The sequence below is a fragment of the Bubalus kerabau genome, chromosome 2, assembly GCF_029407905.1.
Source record: "Bubalus kerabau isolate K-KA32 ecotype Philippines breed swamp buffalo chromosome 2, PCC_UOA_SB_1v2, whole genome shotgun sequence".
NCBI lineage: Eukaryota > Metazoa > Chordata > Mammalia > Artiodactyla > Bovidae > Bubalus > Bubalus kerabau.
Window position 1 is genome coordinate 26,480,815 of NC_073625.1, and position 27,202 is coordinate 26,508,016.

The following is a 27,202-nucleotide window of genomic DNA, read 5'->3' on the forward strand; positions in this document are numbered from 1 at the left end:
TGTGGAGAAACGGGAACCCTCTTACACTGTTGGTGGGAATGCAAACTAGTACAGCCACTATGGAGAACAATGTGGAGATTCCTTAAAAAACTGGAAATAGAACTGCCTTATGATCCAGCAATCCCACTGCTGGGCATACACACTGAGGAAACCAGAATTGAAAGAGACACGTGTACCCCAATGTTCATCGCAGCACTGTTTATAATAGCCAGGACATGGAAGCAACCTAGATGTCCATCAGCAGACGAATGGATAAGAAAGCAGTGGTACATATACACAATGGAGTATTACTCAGCCATTAAAAAGAATACATTTGAATCAGTTCTAATGAGGTGGATGAAAGTGGAGCCTATTATACAGAGTGAAGTAAGCCAGAAAGAAAAACACCAATACAGTATACTAATGCATATATATGGAATTTAGAAAGATGGTAACAATAACCCTGTATACGAGACAGCAAAAGAGACAGTGATGTATAGAACAGTCTTTTGGACTCTGTGGGAGAGGGAGAGGGTGGGATGATTTGGGATAATGGCATTGAAATATGTATAATATCATATACGAAATGAGTTGCCAGTCCAGGTTCGATGCATGATACTGGATGCTTGGGGTTGGTGCACTGGGACGACCCAGACGGATGGTATGGGGAGGGAGGAGGGAGGAGGGTTCAGGATGGGGAACACATGTATACCTGTGGCAGATTCATTTTGATATATAGCAAAACCAATACAATATTGTAAAGTTAAATAAAATAAAATTAAAAAAATAAATAAAAGCTTAGTATAGCAAAAAAAAAAAAAAAAAAAAAAAAAAGAAATAACCTTCATTTACCCACTTGCTTCTGCCAGAAATGAGGAGTAATCCTTGATGCTTCTTTCTCTTGTCACACCTCTATGGGACCACTTGCAATCAAGTCCTGTTACTCTCCTTCAAAAACATGTCCTGATAGCAATCTCCTTCCATCCGCATGAGTACCTCTCACCTGGTGAGTAAACAGAACTCCTCCTTCCAACTCTGTGCCCCTCTAGTTCATTCTCTACAGAGCATCCAGGGAGGTCCTTTAAAGATTTCAATTAGATCTTATTTATTCTCTGTTTAAAGATCATTAATGGTTTCCCACCCACAAGATAATTCTGCTAGATTGCAAGCTCTAAGGCTGCTATATCCTTTTGGAGATACATTCTTGCCAAGATATTTTTCATTTGGTTTCATTTAGTATTTTTTTAAATGTAAAGCGCTGCTACCTTATCATTGCCAATGAAATTCTGCTTACAGGTGTTAACATGAGTTTAAATTGACATAATGGGCAGCTGTCTTTGGCATCTATACATGATGGTCCTTTTGTAAGGTTTAATGTGTGGCAGGTAAAGTTATAAGCATTACAAGCAATAGTGTATTTAATCCTAATAACACAAAGACTTATGTGTTACTATTCTGTTTTTACAAACAAAAAACCAAATATGGATTAAATAATTTGCTTGAATTGCAAAAAAAAAAAAAGCTTGTCCTGTTTATTTCTGTTTCCCCAGAGCTTAGCCTAGGCTTCTCTGTGGCTCAGTGGTAAAGAATCCACCTGCCAATACAGGAGATGCAGGAGAAGACATGGGTTTGATTCCTGATTTGGGAAGATCCCCTGGAGGAGGAAATGGCAACCCACTTCAGTGTTTTTGCCTGGAACATTCCGTGAACAGAGGAGCCTGGTGGGTTACAGTTCATGGGGTCCCAAAAGTCAGAAATAACCAAGCGCAGGCACACAGGCAGGCCTAGCCCAGCGCCTCGTGCCAGTACCTAATCGGGCCTGACGCAGCGACCCTGCTCTCGCTAGCCTTTTCAGCCTCATCTTTCACACCAGTACTCATCTGTCCCGGTCACTGCTCTTTTCCAGATCTGTAGCTGGCCTGGTCCAGGCTGCCTGGGCTGTGGTACACCCACTCTCACTTTGGCTGGATTCTCTGGTGGCCTGGCTACACTAAGTGGTGTCCACGATCAGAGGCCTGGGCATCCTGGAAGCTTGTTAGGACTCAGGCCCCACCCTGGACCTAATGGAGCAGAATCCACACTTCACCAAAGTCCTCAGTGATTCACATGCATATGAAAGTGTGGCCTCAGCCTCAGTGTTAGTTCTTTAGAGAGCCCTTCCCCAGATGACCAGCATAAGTTCAGCCAAGTAGTGGATTCTCTCATCGCATCTGTGACACCCAGAAGGGGAAGGAAGTGAAACGCCAGGGAGGAAGGCAGGGGAGGTGAAGCCTGCCAGTCAGAAGCTGTTAAACTTTTAATTAAGTCTGACCTTTCAAAAGTTTCGGATTTACGTCTGTGTCTCCTTTGCTGCCCTGTATGTAGGATTGTTGGTACCATCTTTCTAGATTCCATATACAGTGTGTTAATATATGGTATTTGTCTTTCTCTTTCTGACTTACTTCACTCTGTGTAATAGGCTCTAGGTTCCTCCACCTCTTTAGAACTGACTCAAATGTGTTCCTTTTAATAGCTGAGTAATATTCCATTGTATGTGTACTACAACTTCCTTATCCATTCGTCTGCCGATGGACATCTAGGTTGCTTCCACGTCCTAGCTATTGTAAATAGTGCTGCAGTGAACCTCGGGGTACAAGTGTCTTGTTCAGTTTCTGGTTTCCTTGGAGTACATGTCCAGTAGTGGGATTGCTGGGTCATGACTCAGTGGGAGAGAGAGGCTTGGTTTGAGAGAATAGCACTGAAACATACACATTACCATATATAAAATAGATAACCAGTGTGTGTCTGATGCATGAAGTAGGGCCCCCAAAGCCACTGCTCCATGACAACCTGGAAGGATAGGGTGAGAAGGGAGGTGGGGGGTGGGTTTCGGGATGGAGAGCACACATGTATCAGTTCAGTTCAGTTCAGTCGCTCAGTTGTGTCTGACTCTTTGCGACCCCATGAGTCGCAGCACGCCAGGCCTCCCTGTCCATCACCAACTCCTGGAGTTCCCCCAGACTCACATCCATCGAGTCAGTGATGCCATCCAGCCATCTCATCCTCTGTCGTCCCCTTCTCCTCCTGCCCCCAATCCCCCCCAGCATCAGAGTCTTTTCCAATGAGTCAACTCTTCGCATGAGGTGGCCAAAGTACTGGAGTGGACACATGTATATCTATGGCCAATTCATGTTGATGTATAGCAAATACCATCACAGTATAGTAAAGTAATTATCCTCCAATTAAAATAAATGAGTTAATTAAAAAAGTCCACAATGGAAATTGAACTAAAAATTCAACGCAGAAAAAAGTTTTGGATTACACAGAGGAGCCTGTGAAATCTGTGAAGAGTATGAATTGATTTGAGCAAACAGAAAGTTGCAACAAGCGTTGTTTGCGTTAACAGAGTTTTGAGTCCACCCTAGAAGCCTCTTGATGTAGTTGTTTTGTGTTGATTTGCCGCACTATGACACCACGGGATAAATGCACAGCAGTGAGTCACAATCACTCTGGGTTTTCCAATATTTCATTGATCCATGGTTGTGTATTGTAGACAATCTGGCTAGGGCACCTTTTCTTTAATGTAATTGGATTCCAGCTTTGGTGCAAGTCAATTGTTCAGTGTTTTGTTGCAAGTACTTTAGACGTTACATCGCTGACCGATTGATTTGTGGTTCCTGGGGCCTTCTGCAGATTCTGTAAGAAGCCCCAAAATAACATTATTGTAGATCTCCAGCACGTTAGAAAGGACATGCAAGGAGTGTTAAACCAATGAACGAAGCCATAGTTTGTGACTGAGAGACCAATGGAAACACAGTAATTAAAAGTAAACACCATCGTTACTTACCTCTGAAAACATTTCTGTAGTGTCATACTTGTATACTTTACTTGTAAAATATTTTGTTGCTTCTATTGCCAAGTGTTTCAGGATTTTGTGGTGCCAAAATGTTTATTAATTTAACTAGACAATTTGTTGGAGTTTTTCAACAAACTAAAAGTGTTGGCAGAGTTGTCACGTTAAAGTACAACCCACGCAACCTTTCAGCATTACGGCTGCTCCTTGTCTGTTTAATAATAGAGCTCACGAATGCCTGATTGGAGAGGAAAGTGGGTGCAGGTGTAGTGCCGTTTAGGGGTGATGGAGGCACATTTGGCGTCTTTTGCATGATCTGTAGGTAAAGCCAAGCAGAAGTTATAATCAGCCCTCTGTCAAATCTACATAGTTTAAAACGGCACAGAGCTTTTTTGGACATTGAGGGAGGAATTTAGTAGAAATCTAAGGGAGGAGAGAGGGGCCAACATGTGTTGATTGCCCTTCCATGCTGCTGCTGCTGGCTGCTAAGTCGCTTCAGTTGTGTCCAACTCTTTGTGACCCCATGGACTATAGCCCTCCAGGCTTCTCTATCCATGGGATTCTCCAGGCAAGAACACCGGAGTGCATTGCCATTTCCTCCCCCAGGGGATCTTCCCCACCCAGGGATCAAACTCAATGTCTCCTGGGGCTTCTGGATTGCAGGTGGATTCTTCACTGCTGAGGGGAAGCCCTGCCTTCTATGGGGTACTCATTTACTCATCACATCCACCCTTTAAGAGGGGGTTCATTTGTTCCATTTTACTCAAGTGAAAAATTGAGCTTCACACGCGTGCTTTTTTTTTTGACTCCTGGTTACATATTAAAATCAAAGGAGTGGCATTAAAAAATGACATTGTACACTTGTTGGGATGGCTATAATTAGAAAATGGAAAATAACAAGTGTTGGTGAGGATGTGGCGAAGTTGGAACCCTCATGCACGGCTGGTGGGAATGTAAAGTGGTGCAGCTGCTGTGGGAAATAGTGTGCTGGTTCCTCAAAAATTTAAATGAAATAATCATATGAGCCCATGATCACATTTATAGTAGTAGTAGTGTTAGTCGCTCAGTCGTGTCTGACTCTTTGCAACCCTGTGGACTGTAGCCCACCAGGATCCCCTGTCCATGGAATTCTCCAGGCAAGAATACTGGAGTGGGTTGCCGTTCCCTTCTCCAGGGGATCCTCCTGACCCAGGGATTGAACCCGGGTCTCCTGCATTGCAGGCAGATTCTTTACCATCTGAGCCACCAGGCAAGCCCAATCACATTCATAGATTGGTATATATCCAGAATAACTGAAAGCAGGACTCAGAGACTTGAGTATCCATGTTCATTACTGCATTATTCACAATATCCAAAGGTGGAAATAACCCCAAAGTCCATTTATGGATAAATGAATAAACAAAAGTGGTATATACATATAATGGAATATTATTCAGACGTAAAAACAAATGAAATTCTGATACTTGCTACAACATGGATATGAAAACATGCTAAGTGAAGTAAGCCGGACACAAAAGACAAATATTGTATGATTCCACTTACATGAGGTGTCTAGAATAGGTAAATTCATAGAGACAGTAAGTATAATGAAGGTTACCAGGGGCTGGGGAAACGTGGGGATGGGAAGTTATTGTTTAATAGGATAGGGTTCCTATTTGGGATGATGGAAAAATTCTGAAGATGGATGGTGGTGATGGTGGCAAAGCATTTGAATGCACTTAATGCCACTGAATTGTTCACTTACAAGTGGTTAAAATGGTAATTTTTATGCTATTTATGGGCTTCCTTGGTGGCTCAGCAGTAAAGAATGTGCCTGCAAGGCAGGAGATGTGAGTTCGATCCTAGGGTCTGGAAGATCCTCTGGAGGAGGTTAGGGCAACTCACTGCAGTATTCTTGCCTGGAGAATCCCATGGACGGAGGAGCCTGGCAGGCTACAGTTCATGGGGTCACAAAGAGTTGGACACAGCTGAGCAACTGAACAACAATAATCTCCAAGATTATTGGTTATTGACCCATATGACTCCCTAGAGATGAGCTGCTGCTGCTGCTGCTGCTTAGTTGCTTCAGTCGTGTCCAACTCTGTGCGACCTCATAGACGGCAGCCCACCAGGCTCCGCCATCCCTGGGATTCTCCAGGCAAGAACACTGGAGTGGGTTGCCATTTCCTTCTCCAATGCATGAAAGTGAAAAGTGAAAGTGAAGTCGCTCAGTCGTGTCGGACTTCTAGAGACCTCATGGACTGCAGCCTACCAGGCTCCTCCGTCCATGGGATTTGCCAGGCAAGAGTAGTGGAGTGGGGTGCCATTGCCTTCTCCGCCTAGAGATGAGAGGACCCCTAAAATCTTACCATTCATCAGGTATTTGTCAGTCAAAAATATCTCTGTGTTTGCTAAAGCTGGGGATGGGGAAAGAGTAAAGAACAGAGCCTGAAGCTACTCCAAAGGCCCCTAACTCTGGGGGCCGGGAGTGGTGAGGGAAATCAATTCTTCACATCCTTTCTTGGCCTCTACAACTTCGTTTCTCCCTGTTGCCCACTGCGGCTTCCCCTGGGGTCCAGGTCCTCAGCCATCCTCAGTCCTAATCATCTCCCTCCACCCCTTTGAGTGAAGGAGCATGGTTTAAATGAGGCTGCTGAGCTGCATTAAATTGCACCAATTCAGGAATCTTGAGGAGTTCCATACTGGCTTGTAATGCCAGAGAAAGAATGTGGATGCCCTTCTCTTTTACGGAAATGTCACTATGTGCTATCTTGATCATGTTTTTCCTTGCACTAGACATGATGTCTATCCAAGCCGTCTTGAATTTGGGTCTTATTTCTGGATATACATTTCACTTTCCTCTAGTGAAAAGTACAGAGCTAGACTAAACAGTCGGCAGACTTCCTTTTTCTCCTGGTGCCTGCTAAGTCTAGTATTGTTCTTTGGCTTGGCCAAGCCTGCCTTCTTTTCTTTTCATCTGCTTTTCCCTTCTGATGGAGCCAATGTATATTAAAACTTATTTATTTATTTTTTTTACCCAATAGATCTTTTATGAGGAGAAGGGGGCGACAGAGGATGAGATGGTTGGATGGTGTCACTGACTCAATGGACATGAGTTTGAGCAAACTCCGGGAGATAGTGAAGGACAGGAAAGCCTGGTGTGCTGCAGTCCATGGGGGTCTCAAAGAGTCGGAAATGACTGAGCAACTGAACAACAACAGCCCAATAGCTCTTTTTATGAAGCTGGTCTCTGATGATGTTTCTGTTAAGGATAATGAAAAATAGGCAAGACTGAATATAGTTCAATATATCTTCCATTTATTTAATAGAAGCATTCTGATAAGAAAGAAAGAGTGCTTCTTTTTAACTCATCCTTTACTGCAGCCATGAAATTAAAAGACGCTTACTCCTTGGAAGGAAAGTTATGACCAACCTAGATAGCATATTGAAAAACAGAGACATTACTTTCCCAGCAAAGGTCTGTCTAGTCAAGGCTATGGTTTTTCCTGTGGTCATGTATGGATGTGAGAGTTGGACTGTGAAGAAGGCTGAGCGCTGAAGAATTGATGCTTTTGAACTGTGGTGTTGGAGAAGACTCTTGAGAGTCCCTTGGACTGCAAGGAGATCCAACCAGTCCATTCTGAAGGAGATCAGCCCTGGGATTTCTTTGGAAGGAATGATGCTAAAGCTGAAACTCCAGTACTTTGGCCACCTCATGCAAAGAGCTGACTCATTGGAAAAGACTCTGATGCTGGGAGGGATTGGGGGCAAGAGGAGAAGGGGACGACAGAGGATGAGATGGCTGGATGGTATCACTGACTCGATGGACATGAGTCTGGGTGAACTCCGGGAGTTGGTGATGGACAGGGAGGCCTGGCGTGCTGCGATTCATGGGGTCGCAAAGAGTTGGACACGACTGAGCGACTAAACTGAACTGAATACAAGGTAGAGCAGGTAAAGATAAATTAGATTCCAGAATCCCAAATCTATTAAACTTGGGTATGTTCTGACTGATTTTTACTGAGGGCTTTCTTATATGTTTTGCCACCAGCTGACTGTTAACCCACTTGCTCCAAATGGAATATAGTGTGGAACTGGCAAATGGAGATCACAGTGCCTGCTGGGGCTGATAATGAAATATTCAGGAATTTTTGTGAGTTGGTTATTAGACTCCTGGGAGCGTGAAGTCAACCATGATGGGAGTAGCTACACCATGCACGCATGCGTGTTTAGTCACTTTCAGTCGTGTCCGACTCTTTGTGACCCCATGGACTGTAGCCCACCAGGCACCTCTGTCCATGGAAATCAGCAAATGCTACAAACCCAGACTCTCCCCACCCCCACCCTACCATTATTTACCAGGACACCACTTTTATTCTCCTTGTAAACACTCAGAATTCCTATGAATATTCCTAGCTCTTCCTACACTCCCTGTCTCACTCAGAATAAGCCAAAGCGTCTACAGTGGCCAGCAAAGCACTAAACGAGAGGATGCACCCCACTCTCTAACCTGCCTCATTCTGTTTGCCCCACTCCCGGGGCTGTTCTGCTTCTCCATCTGGAGAGGCCCTTTTCTCATCAGGGCATTCTCGCCGCAGTTTGCCTTTTTTCCTGGAACACCTTTTCCTCAGATACCTGCCTACCTGGTTCCTCACCTCCTGCAAACCTTTGCTCAATGTCACCTTCTCAGGGCTCTTGTTGTTCAGTCGCTCAGTCATGTTCGACTCTTTGTGATGCATGGACTGCAGCACGCCAGGCTTCCCTTTTCACCTTCTCAGTGAGATCATCTGTATTAGTTTTTTTATTACTGCTGTGGTCAATTAGTACAAATTCAGCAACTTAAAAGAACACACATTCTCTCCCAATAAGAGTCTGTTTCCTTACTTTTCCCAGCTTTTAGAAGAGGCTCATGTTCTGTGTCTCATGACTCCCTCCCAGGCAGCAGTTAATCACTCCAGCCTCTGACCTTACACCTTCTGCCTCTGTCTCTGCCACCTGCCTTGTTCCCACATAAGGACCCTTGTGATCACATTGGGCCCACCTGGATAACACACGCTAATCTCCCCATCCAATGGCCCTTCGCTTAATCGCATCTGCATAGCCCTTTGGCCCTGTGAGGATGTGGATATGTTTGGGCATCATTATTCTGCTACTGTGCCTTCCTTGTCCATCCTACTTGACTTTGTACCTGCTCTCTCCCAGAATTCCTAATCTCTTTTTCTTGTTTAAGTTTTCCATTGTGCACATTATCGTCTGCTAGAACATTATATATCTTGCATACTTATTTTGCTGATGGTCCACCTTCACCCACTAGAATGTAATCTGAATGAGGGTAAATATTTTTGTTTTATGTCATTGCTACATTTTCACTGCTTATAACAGTGCCAAACTCATAGTGAATATTTTATATACACACATAGATATGTTTGTTTAAATGAAACAGGTATAAGACTTTGGGAAAAGAAACTGATGTGACCTGGCGGGGGGTGGTGGGGGGCTTCCTCCAGTGATGAAAAAAGTCCACGTGGTTGACCTTCCAGAGGAAGTTGAATAGCTCCAGAGATCTCCCAAGTCAGAACTGCTGTGTCTCCATTGAAATACTTGCCCAAGTTCTGGTTTCTCATCTTTTCTCTCATGTTTGTATTTGCTCTTTCTCTGGAATATTCTCAAATATTTCGTGTTAGTTTCAGACTATAGATTATAAACACCTGAAGGAAAAAAAAAACATTTTCCTCCTTGTTTGTCCTATAATTTTTCTACTCTGTTTGCATAGTGTTAGATATTGGGTATGTGGATGCCTCACATTTCCTTTTCTGATTTGTTTACCTTTTGTTTCATATAAATCAGTTTAAAGGGAGAAGAAGACCAATGTCTCAATTATTTGTGGGGTTTTGGAGGGCAGGTGTTGGGGGAGCTGTGAGGCACTTGCTCTTAGAAAACAACTTCTTTGTGTGGGAAGTATAGCTTCCTAGCTTGAGCACAATGATAAGAAAGTTGGAATTTGAAATCTAGCATATACCTTCAGAAATGGTTTTTCCATATGAGATTTCTGTGGTTGATGTGTGTGAGAAACAATAAGTGTAGATGTCAATAACTAAATCCATCAAAGCCACAAACTTCAAGCAGTACTATAAACATTTCTGTTAACTCTGGATAAAGGGAGGGTGACGGTGTAAGAGCTAAGTTTTACTTCAAACATTTCAATTTGTCAGTGTGAAGGGTAGAAGGAGTTGCTTTTCAATGATCTATATTTTAAGATGTTGAGATATTTTTCTTGATACTAGTCTTAATCTGTTTTGTTGTTGTTGTTTTATTTTTTTAAATTTTATTTTATTTTTAAACTTTACATAATTGTTGTTGTTGTTTTAGTCGCTAAACTGTGTCCGACCCTTTTGCAGCCCCGTGGACTGTCATCCCATAGGCTCCTCTGTCTATGGCATTTCCCAGGCAAGAATACTGGAGTGGGTTGCCATTTCCTTCTCCAGGGGATCTTCCAGACCCAGGGATCGAACCTGCATCTTCTGCATTGTAGGCAGATTTTTCACCACTGAGCCACCAGGGAAGTCTATAGTTGAGGCTATAGGCTACTAGAACAAAACTACTGTAAATTGGGTGGCTTACAAACAACACATATTTATTTCTCACATTTCTGGGGGCTGGGAAGTCCGTAATTATGGTGCCAGCAGATTCAGTGTCTGGTGAAGTCCTGCTTCCTCATAGATGGACACCGTAACCTCACAGGGTGGAAGGGCTGAGAGTTCTGTCTGGGACCTCTATTTTAAGGACACTCACTCTGTTCATGAGGGCTCCACCTTCATGACTTAGTCATCTGGGAAAGGCCCCACCTCAAAGTTCCATCACGTTAGGAATTTTTAAAAAAAATTTATTTATTTGGCTGTGTCGGGTCTTAGTTACAGTATTTTGGATCTTTGTTGTGTCATGTGGGATTTTTTTTGATGTGATGCATGGACTCTGTAGTTGTGGCACACGGGCTTAGATGCTCCAAGGCATGGGGGATCTTAGTTCCCTGACCCAGGATGGAACCTGCATTCCCTGTGCTGTAAGACGGATTCTTTACCACTGAGCCACCAGGGAAATCTGAGGAATTATGTTTTGAACACATACATTTTGGTGGAGGGGACACAAACATTGAGACCATAAGAGTACTTATGGAGAAAATAGAATTCTTACTAGAATTTTCAGCTCCAAGTTGAAAATAGATGTTTTGATACTTGTCCTGCTGTGGTCTGAGACTTGGCACCATGGATCTTCCTGTGGTCTACTAACAGTTTAGCCAACACACATAAGGATCAGCACGAAATCCTCACTGAGCATTTCTGGTAGTTACATTTTACTTATTCCAGAACAAGGGCTTCCCTGGTGGCTCAGATAGTAAAGAATCTGCCTGCAATGCAGGAGACCCGGGTTTCATCCCTGGATTGGGAAGATCCCTTGGAGAAGGGAATGGCAGCCCACTCCAGTGTTCTTGCCAGGAGAATCCCGTGGACAGAGGAACCTGGGAGGCCACAGTCCATGGGGTCACAAAGAGTCAGACACGACTGAGCAAATAGCACTTTGACTTTCATTCCAGAGCTAAGTTAATATATGATGAAAAGCAGAGTATTTCCATTGCCTTCTCAGGTATTATGACAAGAACCTTCCTTCTAGAAAAGCATTGGTGAGTTATGAGGATGCTGCGTGCTATGACATCCTTTGCCTTCAAGGCATTGTGAACAACTTGAATCAATTGGTACCTTTTTTTTTTTTTAATTGGTACCTTATTAAACACAAGCAAACAGTAAAATGAAAGCCGTTTATCTGAACCAGCAGGTTGGAAACTTCATTTGTACCTTGACGTTGTGTCACTGACGCTGCCAGAACTTTGCTCCACCAGAGCAGGGCATGAATTTTTCATTGCCCAATAAGCAAAGTCTTTAGAGTTTCACGGTAGTTTCTCTCTAATAGTGCTAATATGTTGAGCATTGTTGACATTCTGCTTATGGTTGCCAAGGATAACATAAAAAGACTTGCTTTGAATGATACTATAAAAATATTAAAAGAAATAACTTTGATATAGGAACTAAAGTTGAATTATGTGCTCACTATAAAGTCACTTAAGATGGGAGTGGGGAGGGGGACCTTTCAAATTGATTTTAGATAGTAGATACAGACATCGTTATTGGATTTATCTGGAGAAAAGGAAGAAAAATCCCCAAATTATCTGTTGGGTTGACCTGTATGTGGCTCAGCCTTATTGACCTTTACTCCCACCCACCTCAGCCCTTCCTCTTTGGATTCTTTGTCCTTACTCTGACTTCACGTTTAGAGAAGAAGCTCAAGTGAGTCACAGGTACTAACTGGGCACATTTATCAACTTATTCCCAGGATGCTGCCATTGCTCATAAAGCATTTTGAAGATTCTTCTGTTGGCTTGGTCTTCAGAGCTGGTGATAAGATGTGCGATGAAGTCAGTCTTACTGATTTAAGCTGCCTTTCAGGGTCACATACAGTGGAACTAACATGGACTTTGAAGTCTCATAACTATTCAGAATCCAGGCTCTGTTCTCAGTAGACATGTGAAGTCTTAGGCAAATTACTTAAGCTCTTTGAACCTCATTTTCTGGTCGCAGCAACACATACCTTATAGGGTTGGTATGTGGATGAGATATGGTCATGTGTGTAAATCCACTACAGTGCCTTCTTTCCCTGCTTCTATTTTCCTTGCCCCTGTTTTTCCATCCAGGCTTACTCTGAGGTTGACTTCTGAGAGGTTAGATACACAATCAAGCTTGGTGCTTGCTAGAGAGTGAGGAGCTAGACTTGGATGTTAGGACATTGGGGAATGGTATCTGTGATGCTGGAGGGCCCTGCAAGTCCTACAAGGAAAGTGAGGCAGGTCAGGAGAGTGGGAAGTGATGCTCTGAAGGCTCCCTGGGCAGTCCCTGGCATCTCTGGTCAAGGCATTATTAGTGCTGAGTTATTTGAAGCCTGAGGTTGTGGCATATATTAGAAAGCCTGAGGTCATGTCTGACTCTTTGCGACCTCATGGACTGTAGCCTGCCAGGCTCCTCTGTCCATGGACTTCTCCAGACCAGGATACTGGAGTGAGTAGCGGTTCCCTTCTCCAGGGTATCTTCCCAATCCAGGGATCGAACCCAGGTTTCCCGCATTGCAGGAGGATTCTTTACCGTCTGAGCCACCAGGGAAGCCCTTTCATTTGAAGCCTGAGGCCATGGCAGATGTTAGAGATGGATGGTAGTTATTGCCTTGTCAAGAGTCTAGAGGCTCTAAGTCCAGTTTTCTCTTCTGTCCTAGTCAAATTCATGGGCAATTAAATCTCCTCCTACATTTCTGATCAGGTCTCTGTTTCTCCATTATTTCTCACCTGCAAGGGCATCTTCTTAAGGTAAACGGAAAAGTCTTAGTGCACCTGGGGCTGGTAGGGACTCTATGTTCTTTCTTCTTCATTGTCAAAGCCATGGGTTTCCAAGGTAAGGACAGAGCCTAGTGATAGCAGTATGGCAGTCATATCCCTCATTTTTGAATAAATAAACCCGTATACAATTTCATCTCTCATTTACTTCACTTATTCACTTGTTCGTTCATTCAACAGATTTATTTATGAAGCAGTTGCCCGGGAAAGAAAGGGCCTTTCCTTAGCATCAAGGGGGAAGGAAGAGAGGCTGTTCAGATATTTAAGCCTGATTTTGTATGACTTTTGACAGTTTTTAAATTAAAATAAGATTTAACTTGGAAGGGCAAGAGCTGCTATCACTGGAAGTATTAAAATATCTAAAAAAATTGACACCGAAAGAACTTGCAAAATGTTTTTAAAAATGATTACCTGTGTTGCAATGACCGTGTGGCATTCCAAGGCTTCAAAGCATTCAACCAACATTAATTAGTATCCTTTGTGTGCTTGGTGCAGGACAACTGTAGTGGGAGACACAAAATGAATCATGAAGTCCTTGACCATAGGCACTCAGTTACCGTCTAAAGGTAGAAAACCTCAGAGAACATACTTCATGCTCTGGGTGAGAGGATGCAGTCAGCAAGTACATCTGGTGAGAGAAACAGAGACACTTTCATGGAGATCGCACTATTTGAGTTAGTCCTGAATATCAAGAAGGATTTTACACAATAGATACGAGGGGTATTTTGTTAGTTACATGTCCAACTTAGGTCCCTGTTTGGAATTTCTATTTCACTGGCTCTTTAGAGATACAAAATTCACATTTTGTATCTTAAGAAGAGAGGATCGATTCTTTGTGTGCAGTACTTTTCATAGAATTTCTTTGTGTTGCCAAGCTTACCCTTAGAGCTGAAGCCTGTCAGAGCTTTAGTTCAAATGTATGATTGAACTAAATTACAACCCTTCACCTCTGCCTCTGGAGCCTTATGCTACCCAAGGCTCCCAGCGGGGATGGTCCGCCTTCTGTGATTTATTTACAGACCGAAAGATAAACAATTGAATTCCTAGGCTTAAACCAATAGCAGGGGTCAGAAATTACTTAAATTTTGTGATTTGCACTTATAAATGTCATCTTCCAAAAACTGTTATTTTTCTAACATGCATGAATATACTGAGCCATAGGAATTTTCTTAACTGCAGGGAGGTAATGAAAGTGCTTTATAAACTGTTAAGTTCTAGTATTGTTATTATTAGAGATACCTGTTGTTAAAATATTGGCTGATTTTAGAAAGTACAGAGATCTTTTAATTGTGAAATTATTCTAAAGCATGCAGAAGCATTTTGGAATAATCTTTCCCTTTAGAACACTGTGTCTGGTTTTTAAATTCCCTTGATTTATACTTTTAGCATTGTGTAGATTAGCAATGGAGTATATTATTGTCCTTGAGATGTAGTAATATTTTTGTATAAATCTTTAATCTTTCAAGGAGAAGGCTAGGTAAATAAATAGGATCACAATTGTCCCATCATTTTGAAGAACGATTTAAGACCATAGGAAATACTGACTTGCCTTTTCCAGAGAGGCAACTAATTTTTTTGTATTTTTACTTATAGCCAAATTTATCCTGCCTACCTTTGATTAATTGAAACAGTATGTTATCATAAACCTTAACAGAAGAATTCTTCTTCTGTTTTAACCAGAAGAGAAATGTGAAATGTTTTGCTTTCTTGGACCTGCTTTCTGTGTCTCAACATCATAAAACATTCTTGACACTTCTATAATCTTTAACTTCAATTTTTTTTTTCTTGGCTTAAACAATCAAAATGAATTACTTGAATTTTCTCCTCCTCCTCCTGTACAAAATGGAACCTAATTTATCCTTCTACTCCCAACCCCTGGGACCATTCCTTTTACTTCTGTAGTCTCTATTATTTCCACCTTGTTCAGGTTGGAAAGTTGTAAGTCTCCTTACACCCCACCCTCTCCTGTATTCTCCCTTCTAGTTTCTGTTTATTCTGCTTTCTAGAAATCTCTTACGTCCACTTTATTTCCATTTCCACGGTTGCTCCGTGTTTAGACTCTTTTCGTTTATTGTAAGAGATTCCTCCTGTCCCTCCCCAATTTATATTCTTTCTAAAAATGTGATGTGAGGTGATGGTGTTGTCAATTCCTCACAAAGAAACTTTGCACGGGTCCCCGACACGAACACCAGCTGTTTAATATGTTTAGATAGTCTTCCGAGCTCTGGCTTTCAGTTATTTTCTGAGCCTCTCATTCTGCAAAGTAATCAAGTAGATCCCCCACCCCTGCACCTGTCTTCTGTTGCAGACCTCCGCCCCTTTCCCTCTCCCTCTTGGCTACCTTCCTCTTGCTTAAACTTCGATGGGTTAGCTGGTGACTGACTGTTTCATTGAACTTTGCACACCCCACCTCTTGTGTGTTCTGGTATTTGTCCACTCCTGGGTTTTGTCTTTCTACCTGGCTTTGTTGCCACTTATACCATTTCTGGCTTATCTGCCTGATTCTGTTCCTTGCAAGTTTCATATCTACTTGTTCTCTCAGTTATTTTTTAGCCTCCTTAGACCAAGCTCCTTGTCTTGTATCTATAAACTGCTGTTGGCTTGAGAGTGGCAGTATATTATTTTTTTTTGAGAAGAGGAGAAATAATTTTTTAATTGAAAAAATAGTTGATTTACAATGTATTGATTTTTGAGGTACAGCAAAATGCCTCAGTGATATATATATATATATCATACATAAATATATGTGTGTATAAGTTATACATATATATTATTTATGTGTATATATATGTTGTTTAGTTGCCAAGTCATGTCCAACCCTTTGTGACCCCATGGACTATAGCCTGACAGGCTCCTCTGTCTATGGGGTTTCCCAGGCAGGAATCCTGGGTGGTTGCCATTTCCTTCTCCATGGAAGTGTATTTTTAATCAAATTATTTTGTTGCTATAGGTCCATGATAATGGTGCAGTAGATAAAATGGATCTTTGAGTGTATTATGACTTTACCTTGTGATGCATAAATATATATTTGTGTTATTACTGATATTTTCTAATGGGAGGGTCAAGGAGGGCAGGGTTTTATTTATTTTAATTTTATTTTTTTTAACACCAAAAACATTTTGTATTGTGGTGTAGCCAGTTAACAACGTTGTGATAGTTTTAGGTAAAACGTGAAGGGACTCAGGCATACATATACATGAAAGGAAGGCGGGGTTTTGGCCACTGATCTGAGTTTAGACTTTAACTTTTCTTTTCTGTTTGTGATCCCTGCTAGAATTCTGAATTTTCAGTGCCACTTGGTGACCTGATAAACAGGAATTTTGTGTTACTATGAACTGAGCAGCATTTCAGCATTTGACTGTTGTATCATCGTTTCTGTAGGTTCAAAATGTAAAGGAAATCTTCATCTTTTAACCCAAGAGTATCTCAGGTTTCAGTCCTTAGCCTCTTTCTATCTAGACTCATCCCCAAAGAAGTCCAATGGTATTAAATGTCACCTACACGCTGAAGACACACAAATGTGTATCTCTAGTTTCAACTGCATCCTGAGCTCCAGGCTCATATCTCTAACTGCCTGCTAATTCTTGCCTCTTGGAAGAGTCATAGACAATTCAAACATTACATATGCACAGGAGGATTCCTGCTCCCTCACTGACATCCTTGAGCCCCTACACTTGCTCCGCCCTCGATCTTCTCCATCTTGGCAAGGGGCCACTCCATGCTACCCATTGCTGGGCAAAAAAGCTCACCTTGACTCCTCTTTACTTTGTACACCCCAACCAGCAAACACTGTTGAACTATGTTCGAACCTCACTTTTCTCACCACATCTATTGAGTTCACTCTACTTCCCTCCGTACATCATTTTCCTGGGTTATTAAACAGCCTCTTAACTCATTTCTCATATATTCACTCTTGTCCTTGCATTTTATTCTTCACTCATCTGCTAGAGTAAGCCTTTTGAAACACGAGACAGATAATATTTTCTTTTTTTTTAATTTTATTTTTAATACCCAAAGCATTTTTTTTTTTATTGAGGTTTAGCTGATTAACAATGTTGTGATACTTTCAGTCCCTTTCACGTGAAGGGACTCAGCCACACATATACACACATCCATTCTCCCCCAAACCCACCTCCCATCCAGGCTGGCACATAACATTGAGCAGAGTTCCATGTGCTATACAATAGGTCTTTGTTGATTATCCATTTAAAATATAGCAGTGTGTACATGACCTTCCCAAAGTCCTTAACTATTCCTTCCCCCCAGCAACCATGAGTTCTGTTTTCTAAGTTTGTGAGTCTCTTTGTGTTTTGAAAGTAAGTTCATTTGTATCATTTCTTTTTAGATTTCACAATAAGGGATGTCATGTGATATTTCTCTTTCTCTGAGACAGATAATATATTTTTTTTGACAGATAATATTTTCATATGCTTAAAAACTGGCAATCATTTTTCAGATCAAAGTAAAAGTCACTAACTTGCCACAGTGAACAAGGCTTTGGATCATCTTGTTCCCTGACTCTTCCCTGATCTCAAGTCCAATCAAGTCCCCCTCTTCCATGATAATCCTCCAAGATGCCAGGCAAACGTGCTTCTCCTGCCTCAGGGCCTTTGCTCGGAAAACTCTTCCACCAAGTATCACCCATGGCTCTGGGACTTCCCTGGTGGTCCAGGGGCTAAGACTCTGTTCCCATTGCATGGGGCCCGGATTCAATCCCTGGTCATGGAGCTAGATCCCATATGCTGCAACTAAGAGTTGTGGCTCCTGCATACTGCAACGAAGATTGAAGATCTGCATGCCAAATAAATTAAAAAATTCCTTTCCCATAAAAGAGCCAAACGTCACCATAGCACACTTTCTCTCCCTTTATCCAAGCCTCTGCTTAATATTGCCATCTCATCAGAGGAGTCTTTTCTGACTCCTTCATTTAAAATGGTGTCCTCACCATTCTCTAGTCCCTTTGTTGTTCAGTTGCTGAGTCATGTCTGACCCTTTGTGACCCCATGGACTGTAGCACGCCAGGCTTCCCTTTCCTACACTGTCTCCAGAGTTGCTCAAATCATGTCCATTGAATTGGTGATGCCTTCCAACTATCTCATCCTCTGCTGCCCTCTTCTCCTTTTGCCTTCAGTCTTTCCCAGCTTCAGAGTCTTTTCTAATGAGTCAGCTGCAGTCCCTTATTTTACTTTATTCTTTTCCATAGCACCTCTTACAACCTGACATGTTTCATATACACTTTAAAAAATGTCTTTCCTGGTAGCTCCCCCCTTCTCTAATGTGATCCTCACGAGATCAGGGACTTAATTTTGTTTTTTGCTGTATCGCCCGTTTTAAAAATAGTACTTGGTATATGGTAGGCATGCAGGTAAGTATCGCACACATGAATGAGTGTATTCAAGAGGTACAGTTAAACTATTTGAAAGGTTGTCTCAAATCGGCTAGGTGCTGAATATTTATTTGTAGAAAAGACAAACAAGCAAACGATAAAGAGCTCAAATCTTTTCTGAATATTTTTCCTCAATCTTTGGGCTAGTTTAGTACTCCCAAGTCTCGCAGCTTCTTTACTCCTAATGACTCACTGTGTCTCTGTTCCATTTAGTTGATTGTTTTCTACCTTGTATTGGTGAATTAATTTTACACAGATATCCACTCTTTTTAAGAAGACTATAAATTTCTTGAGGGTGAACACTAGGTCCTAAATTTGTATTAGGTAAAAAGTGAGATTTTAATATACAGATTGAACCTGTTTCATTAGAATTCATTTTAGTTATATTGTCAAATACATACAAATGATTAAAGATTAAGGCATATTGTACATTGTGTGACTTCGGGTCCAAAGGTTAGGGTAAAACAGAATTCAAAGAAATAACTCTGGAAAATAGCACCTGTACCCCTACTCTGACTGTTCTTTGTTCTGTACAGTAAATTCTATATATGACAGAATAACCCCCTAGCTTCTTGGAAGGTGTAATAATATCAACACCAGCCTTGGTATCAACACTTGAATAGGTCCCAACTGACAAATATTTGGGCAGGAGTGTTGAATATTCCACTGTAAGAGTGTGAATGGAGGTTTAAACATTTTCCTCACATTTTCAACACACATTAGGTAACACAGGTGTTTAGTACAAGAAGGATGGGGAAAACGTGCCCTCATTTATGCAAAAACAAAGAATATATCATTTTCTTTTGTTCCATAAAATATCCCCCAATCATGTAATGCAAGACTTTTGATTTGGCCCATGGTGGAGTTTGCTTGATGTCTGTTGAAAGACCATCACCACATCCAAGTAAGACATTATAATTTTTGCCTCTCAATTTTGTTTTACCTCCTTAATTTCATGTTTTATGTAGCTTTATATAGATAGTTGTATCTTCCGAAGTCATTATTTAGGTAAACCATACAGATCTGACCTTTCTAATCTTTTCACATAAATAATTCACTAAGGTGTTTAATCCTTATTTTCTTTAAATATTTTTTTTTTTGATGTGGACCATTTTTAAAGTCTTTCTGGCCTTTGTTCCAATATTGTTTCAGTTTTATGTTTTGGTTTTTTGGCCACAAGGTGTGTGGGATCTTAGGTCCCTATTAGGGATTGAACCCATATACCTGTGTTGGAAGGTAAAGCCCCAACTACTGGACCACCAAGGAAATCCCTGATTCGTATTATTTTCTATCTCCTAAATTTTCTTTAATATTCTGTATTTTTCTTACCCAAAGTCCCAGGAGCCAAGCATAACATTGACACTGGTCTGCTGGGTCCTTTTCGAGACTCCCGTATCACTTCTCAGATGCCCGTGTTGGTACCACCCACATCTCAGCCACTGGTTTATTTTTTTTTTTTAGCTGTCATCACTCATAGTAAATCCTGTTTTAGTTTCTTATAACAGTTCTATGTCTCTTCTATTATTATACTTTTACAAGGACCTTCCTTCCATTACAGAAAGGTGTTTTATAACATTCCCTACAGAGATATTACCTTACTAGGCTGGATCTTATTTTTATTGCCTGCCTCCATTTCTAATCTGACTGTATTACTTGGTTTCATTTCTCAGCTCTGAATGTTAACAACACTGCACAGATGGAAGTTGTGATTTGCTTGCAGAGGTTATTAAGATGCTATTTGCTTCTCCTCCCCAAAGTCATTAATAAAGATGGGGAAAGTCAGGTCAAAAAAAAATCCCTGTGTTACAGCATTAGAAACTCTCCCCCACCCCCAAACGAATTTAATATGCCATTACTTAACCCTCCCTTTTGTTTTCTTTCAGTCAGTTGATTCCCTTTTGCTGTGCTCATGGCAAAAGAAATGTAGCCCAATTTTGTGAGTTGAATTAGATGAGTCCCTGAACTTTTGTCATTGTTAGAGTTGGGATTTAGGACATTTTCTTTTATGAATTAGTATTAACAGCATCAAAAGAGCTTAATGAGATTCACCTGGCATGATTTGTAAGGTGATTATTTTTCAGAATTTACTGAAAAAGAGAAGTCCTTTGATTTGTTATGCTTTCAAGGAGTAGAAAACAGCAGCTGGGAAAGGATATTGAAAAGGGTCAAAGTGTGTTAAGGCACGGCTGAGTTTCTTTCCAACAGATTGGTGGGAGTAATTTTGTGTTCAGCTTATACTGGTGTCAGCAGTCTGAACCAGACAACACACAGAAAGGGCAAACAAAAAATGACTTATGGTCATTCATTTAACAACTGATTACCTACCCCGGCCGCTGGGATGGCAGTGATGAATGAGGGGCATATAGGAGGACATGGCAACCCACTCCAGTATTCTTGCTTGGAGAATCCCCATGGATAGGGGATCCTGGTGGGCTGCAGCACATATAGTCAAGGAGTCAGACATGACTGAAGCAACTTAGCATGTAGCACGCATTCCTTACTTTGGGCTTCCCAGGTGGCTCAGTGGTAAAGAATCTGCCTGCAATGCAGGAGATGCAGGTTGGGTTCCTGGATTGGAAAGATCCCCTGGAGAAGGAAATGGCAACCCACTCCAGTATTCTCGCCTGGGAAATCTCATGGACAGAGGAGCTTGTCGGGTTACAGTCCGTGGGGTTGCAGAGTCAGATGAGAGTGAGCGACTAAACAACAACAACAATTCATTACTTTGTCGACTTGTTATACTGGGGTTAGTGGGCAGGTGGAAAGACCATTTTAAGACAGTGCTCTTATCCAGGAAGTTCAAGGTGCTATAGGAATTAATTGGGGGAGAACCTACCCTTTTTAAAACTAATTGAAAATGGAAACATCTCAATTTTGAAACTGTTAGCAGTTCCAATGGACCTGGAATGGCTTAAAAAAGTTGGATGAATCAACATAGAATACTTATTTAAAACATTTTTATTTATTTATTTTTGGCTGCACTGGGTCTTTGCTACTGAGAAAAGAGGACTTTTCTCCAGCTGCGGTGTGCAGGCATTCAAGTGTGGTGGTTTCTCTTGTCGCGGAGCACAGGTCTAGGGAGTTCAGGCTTCGGTACTTGTGATGCATGAGGTTGGTTGCCCTGCAGCATGTGGGATCTTCCTGGACCAGAGATCGAACCTGTGTCTTCTGCATTGGCAGGTGGATTCTTAACCACTGGACCACCAGGGGAGCCCTAGAATACTTATTTATTTGGGTGAGTTAGCATAGACTAATAATTTAATTGTATTAAATTAGCATAAAAATAATTTGTAAGGCCAACGGAGAAAGACATATGGGAAATTTTTAGCAAAGGTGTTGAAAACACATATGCTATACTATACAATTCTCCTAAAAATGTAATAAGAATATGCATCAGTGCCATGCAATATGAAGAATACTATTGAATGTTATTCACTGATTACTCTTCACAGCACAACTATTAAGTACTCAGTACATGTTCATTTAGTTGGTGAATAGAATTAAGGAGATGCAGAGGGGATAAAGAAAGTGAAAGTGAAAGTCACTCAGTCATGTCTGACTCTTTGTGACCCCATGGACTGTATAGGGGTCACAGAATTCAGTCATGGACTGAATTCTCCAGGCCAGAATACTGGAGTGGGTAGCCGTTCCCCTCTCTAGGGCATCTTCCCATTCCAGGGATCAAACCCAGGTCTCCCAGAGTGGGTAGAATTAGTGGAAACTTCAATTAGGAATGACTACATCAGAGGACAAACTTCACCTGGGTGATTTTTAATGACTGAGAGGGAGGCGCTAAGAAGCAGATTGCATCCTATATGAGGTTCGAGTCAGGGAGTCTCTAGTGGGACCAGCCAGCCTGTTCCCTAAAGGGAAATAGGTATCTCTCTGAAGTGAACTTCAGAAAGTACCTTAAATTTTGGTGAATCCCAGGAATAGAGTCTATTATGAAATCCTGAAACACTCAAAGATGGCTTTGCTTCCAGGAAGGGCACCATCTGAGATAGGCAAGGTCATGTGATGTCCTGACATGGCTATCCTGGCCTTGAAAATGTAGAAATGCTCTTGGTGCAAAGGAAACAGTGCAGCCCATTCTCTGAATTCAGCTTTGCCTGTAGGAGTGGAGCCCTCTGCAATGGTCAGCTTGAGAATCTTAGATGTAGTCTCCACATGAATGTCTTTATGTTTTTAAATTATATATTCCATTCCTGTTTGGTTCTGTTCTGTTTTTGCCATGTTCTTCATTTTAAGATTTGCTGCTCTGCCAGAATCTTCCTGGCTACATGAAGATGGATCACTTGGAGGGCTATTTACAACCCTGCACTTTATCCTCCTGTCTTCTGCTCTTTTTGATTTTACCTGTATCTTCTACTCTGGGCTTCCTTGGTGGCTCAGTGGTAAAGAATTCACCTTCCAACGCAGTAGACGTGGGTTCAGTCCCTGGGTTGGAAAAATCCCCTGGAGAAGGAAATGGCAACCCATTCCAGTATTCTTGGCTGGGAAATCCCATGGACAGAGGAGCCTGGTGGGCTATACTCCTGCTGCTGCTGCTGCTGCTGCTAAGTTGCTTCAGTCGTGTCCGACTCTGTATGACCCCATAGATGTCAGCCCACCAGGCTCTGCCATCCCTGGGATTCTCCAGGCAAGAACTCTGGAGAGGGTTGCCATTTTCTTTTCCAATGCATGAAAGTGAAAAGTGAAAGTGAAGTTGCTCAGTCATGTCTGACTCTTAGTGACCCCATGGACTGCAGCCTACCAGGCTTCTCTGCCCATGGGACTTTCCAGGCAAGAGTACTGGAGTGGGGTGCCATTGCCTTCTCTGGGGCTAGAGTCCATGGGGTCACAAAAGAGTTGGATACGACTAAGCAGCTAAACATCAACAACAAACTTCTAGTCTGTATCAACTGCTGGTTTTGACTTCAAATTCTTCTGATATTAGGAGTTCAAAATAGAAAAGTTTCCTTTCTTTCACAACTTTCTTTACTTGTCAATATCTCTTTAAAAGAAAGTAAGGATGGGGATAGAATAACACAAGTTATGGAAATAGAGGGAGACAGCAGCAGGGCCAAGAGCAAAGGAGCATGTGGGCGGTGGTCATCCACTTTGCTGGGGACTCGAACGTTTATTGGTCTTGGGACTATGATGGCTTTTGCCATCTTAAAAGTGTTTCTGTTCTCCGTTTCCTGACAATGATGTGCAGCAAGTATGATCTGCTGAAAATAAGACTTGATTATAAAAAATTGCAGCTGTAATCTGGATCCTGCTGAGATGGCAGATTATGAAAAACAAATTGTGGAAAATCACATTTGGGTGAAAACCAAATACATGAAAACCAGGCAAGACTTTGGTGACTTTCATTCACCACAGTGCAGCTGTCTGCCAAGCAAAAAATGATAAATCAACAAGGGATTTTTGTGGCAAGGCAACTATCTGGTACCTTGACTGTGGTGGTAGATACAGAAACCCACTCTGGTGATAAAACTGTACAAACCTGATACGGGGGCTTCCCAGGTGGCACTAGTGGGAAAGAACCTGCCTGTCCATGCAGGAGACATAAGACATATGGGTTCGATCCCTGGGTCAGGAAGATCCCTTGGAGAAGGACATGGCAACCCCCTCCAATATTTCGTGCCTGAAGAATCCCATGGACAGAGGAGCCTGTGGGCTACAGTCCATAGGGTTGCAAAGAGTCAGACATGACTGAAGCAACTTAGCACGCATTCAAAACCTAATAAACACATACTCAGACTCAAATGAGGACAGATGTTAGGAAATCTGAATAAGATTACTAGATTGTACAAGGTCAATTTTATGATTGTGATATTGTATTGTAGTTTTGTGAAATGTTACCGTTGGAATAAATTGGGAAGAGTATACAGGGAATCTCTCTCTATTATTTCTTATAACTGCATGTGACTTTATAATTATCTTGATAAACATTTTGATTAAAAAAAGACTTTCAGTGAAATATGTCTGGTTTCAGTATTATATCATGATGATTTTGCCTCTGAAGAATAAGTCAGAGAAGATTCCTTTAAACATTAGGGTGTAAGGATATAGTTCCAAAGGAAAACCATTTCTGAAAATTTTAGCTAACTCATTTGCTTAGAAGAAGGATGATATCTTAATCTAACAATTTCTCCAAAGGAGGTAAAGTTTAAAAGTTTCAGAGTCATATAAGCAATTTGGAAATAACGCATAAAGATTCACTTTCAGTGAATTTGTAAATAATGTGATGTGCTATTTTCATATGTGTGAATTTAAATTCAGTTAAATATAATTACACAATTATTTAGAGATCAGAGTCTATATTCACTGTTTCCTAATCTGTAAAAGATGAGTTCTTTCCCAGCACATTCAGAATGTAATCTCTACGTATAAAATCAAGTAATAAGTAGTAAAAACACTAAGTTTACCATTCCAGGTCATTGCCATTTGAGAGTCTGTGTGTTTATGACCTCAGGAGACCAAATATTTAGTCCAGCTGTTCTCTTACTCAAAACTTTCTCTGAACTTTCTGAAAATGCTTTTGGGCTCTATGACACATTAATTTGGATATCATCAGGGGAAGGAGTGTTTGCTTTTTGAGGAGAGTGAAATAGTCAACATCTACCAAGTTAAGTCTGGTAAATAAAGTGGTAGATGAGATTGAATCATATTCTCTTGGGTCAAAAACAAGGAGTTACTACAAAGCAATGCATTTACTTTTCTTGTGTGGTTTATTTATTGGTTCTGAAAAAAGCAAGAAATGTTTAGAGCTCAAAGGGGTAAGCCTTTAGGATACTCATTTATGTATGTTTATTATAGAACCAGAGTTTTATGACTCTGTGGACAAATCTGATGCATAAAGTGATTTGATACTTTGGGTATAGACCAACCAACAAAGACATATTTGCTGAATACCTTTCTATATTCCAAATGATGAAGGAATTGGAAAAAAGAGTACTAGATATATTTTCAACCCCATGAAATAATCCTGTTCCATATATTTCGCTTACTTCCTATACTTAATGGGCTTCCCAGGTGGCGCTATTGGCAAAGACCCCGCCTGCCGATGGAGGAGTCATCAGAGATGCAAGTTCGATCCCTGGGTCAGGAAGATCCCCTGGAAGAGGGATTAGCCCCCCATGCCAGTTTTCCTGCCTAGAGAATCCCATGGACAGAGGACCCTGGCAGGCTACAGTCTATAGGGTCACTCAGAGTCGGACACGACTGAAGTGATGTAGCACACATAATTATTCACGGAGAGACCAGCTACTATTGACCAATTTTATGGAGAGGTTGGTGATTACTGCATTCTGTGTACGCAGCATGCAGTACTCAGCAGGTGTGTGTGAAACTGGATCCTTGTGGGCCAGAGCTGCTGAGTGGGAGGAATCCTTGTCACTGAGCAGAAGGCATCCTGTGAACCCCTAGGATGAGCTGATATAAAGAACTTGTGAGGACTCTTGCTGTCAACAGGCTGGGGAGATTTCCTTGTTCCCAGAGACAGCTGAGAAGCTCTTCTTGAGTCCTTCCCCTAGGAAGGCAATGCTCCCCTGTCTCTCCTCTGAGGGTGCTCAAGCCAGTGCTGGGTTCCCTGTAGTTGAGTGCAGTTCTATTCCAAGGTCAAGAAATCAGGGAACTCTCCAGGTGCTAAGTGTTGGGCTTGAGAATGAAACCTGTAGACTCTGTGTAAACAGGAATGAACCTTCATTACACTGGAGCCTGTGAGTTACTCAAAGGTTCCACTCTGGGCCCACAAACTGTGGACTGTGATAAAGTTATAGAATATCTGTGTTGCTCCCCCAGTCAGCCTTGTTTTTGAATGTTGATATCTTTGATCAAGGATGCAAAGTGATTTTAATCTGCTTGTTTACCTGTGGAAGAATGACTTATTTGCCGTCTCAAGTAGGTCATCTAAAATTTTAATTCAATGACCTATTGAGTTCCACAGACTTTAAAAATAAGCATTATATCAATGTAAAACAATGCATATATAGAAAAATTCCTAAGAGAAATATTTGGGTTACAGATATCACAATAGGAAGGTTCCCTTTTAGAGCATGAGAATACATAATCTAGACAGCGTGGTGTGTTAAAAAGGAGAGGGGAATCCAGAAAAAGGAGAATTGGAATAACTTGTATTTTTCAATTTTTTTGTTTCTTTTTCTTAGGTTTTGTGGGATCCAATTCCATGATAAAATTTTCCCTATTATTATTCTCCTGTTGAGCCTTATGATTAGGAAGAAACTAAAAATGGATCCTGCCTTGCTACATTTTGGTTGAGTAACCTTATTTTTGGACTTAGCATGAATACTAATCAAATTAAGTTTATCAAATAAAATCCTGTTTCTTTCAAAAATTGCCTCTGTAGCCCCCATACCTCATTAAATGTCGAGATTAATTCAGTCACAATGGTTACAAGGGTTATTCTTTACATAAGAAAGAAAGAATTGTTTTCCTATAAGAGAGTAGAAACTGCTGAAAGATGGGGCCCCAGCATCGTGCTTTTATCTCGAGTTCCTGGGGGAGTCAAGGTGCTAAGAGATATTATCCATTGTCCTCCAAGGTATTTTTAAAGATCCTTAGGCCTCCCATGTGCTAGAAGGTGAGA

At 41.4% G+C, this 27,202-nt stretch overlaps 1 long non-coding RNA gene across 1 annotated transcript in view; it reads left to right on the plus strand.

Annotated features, from left to right (window-relative positions):
- The window catches only part of LOC129644637 (uncharacterized), a 28,549-nt gene extending 1,583 nt beyond the window's left edge, over positions 1-26,966 (plus strand). The window contains exons 2-3 of the long non-coding RNA XR_008710901.1: positions 849-985; positions 26,763-26,966. This is a non-coding gene — a long non-coding RNA (uncharacterized LOC129644637). The remainder of the gene's footprint in view (positions 1-848; positions 986-26,762) is intronic.
- The last annotated feature ends 236 nt before the right edge of the window (positions 26,967-27,202 follow it).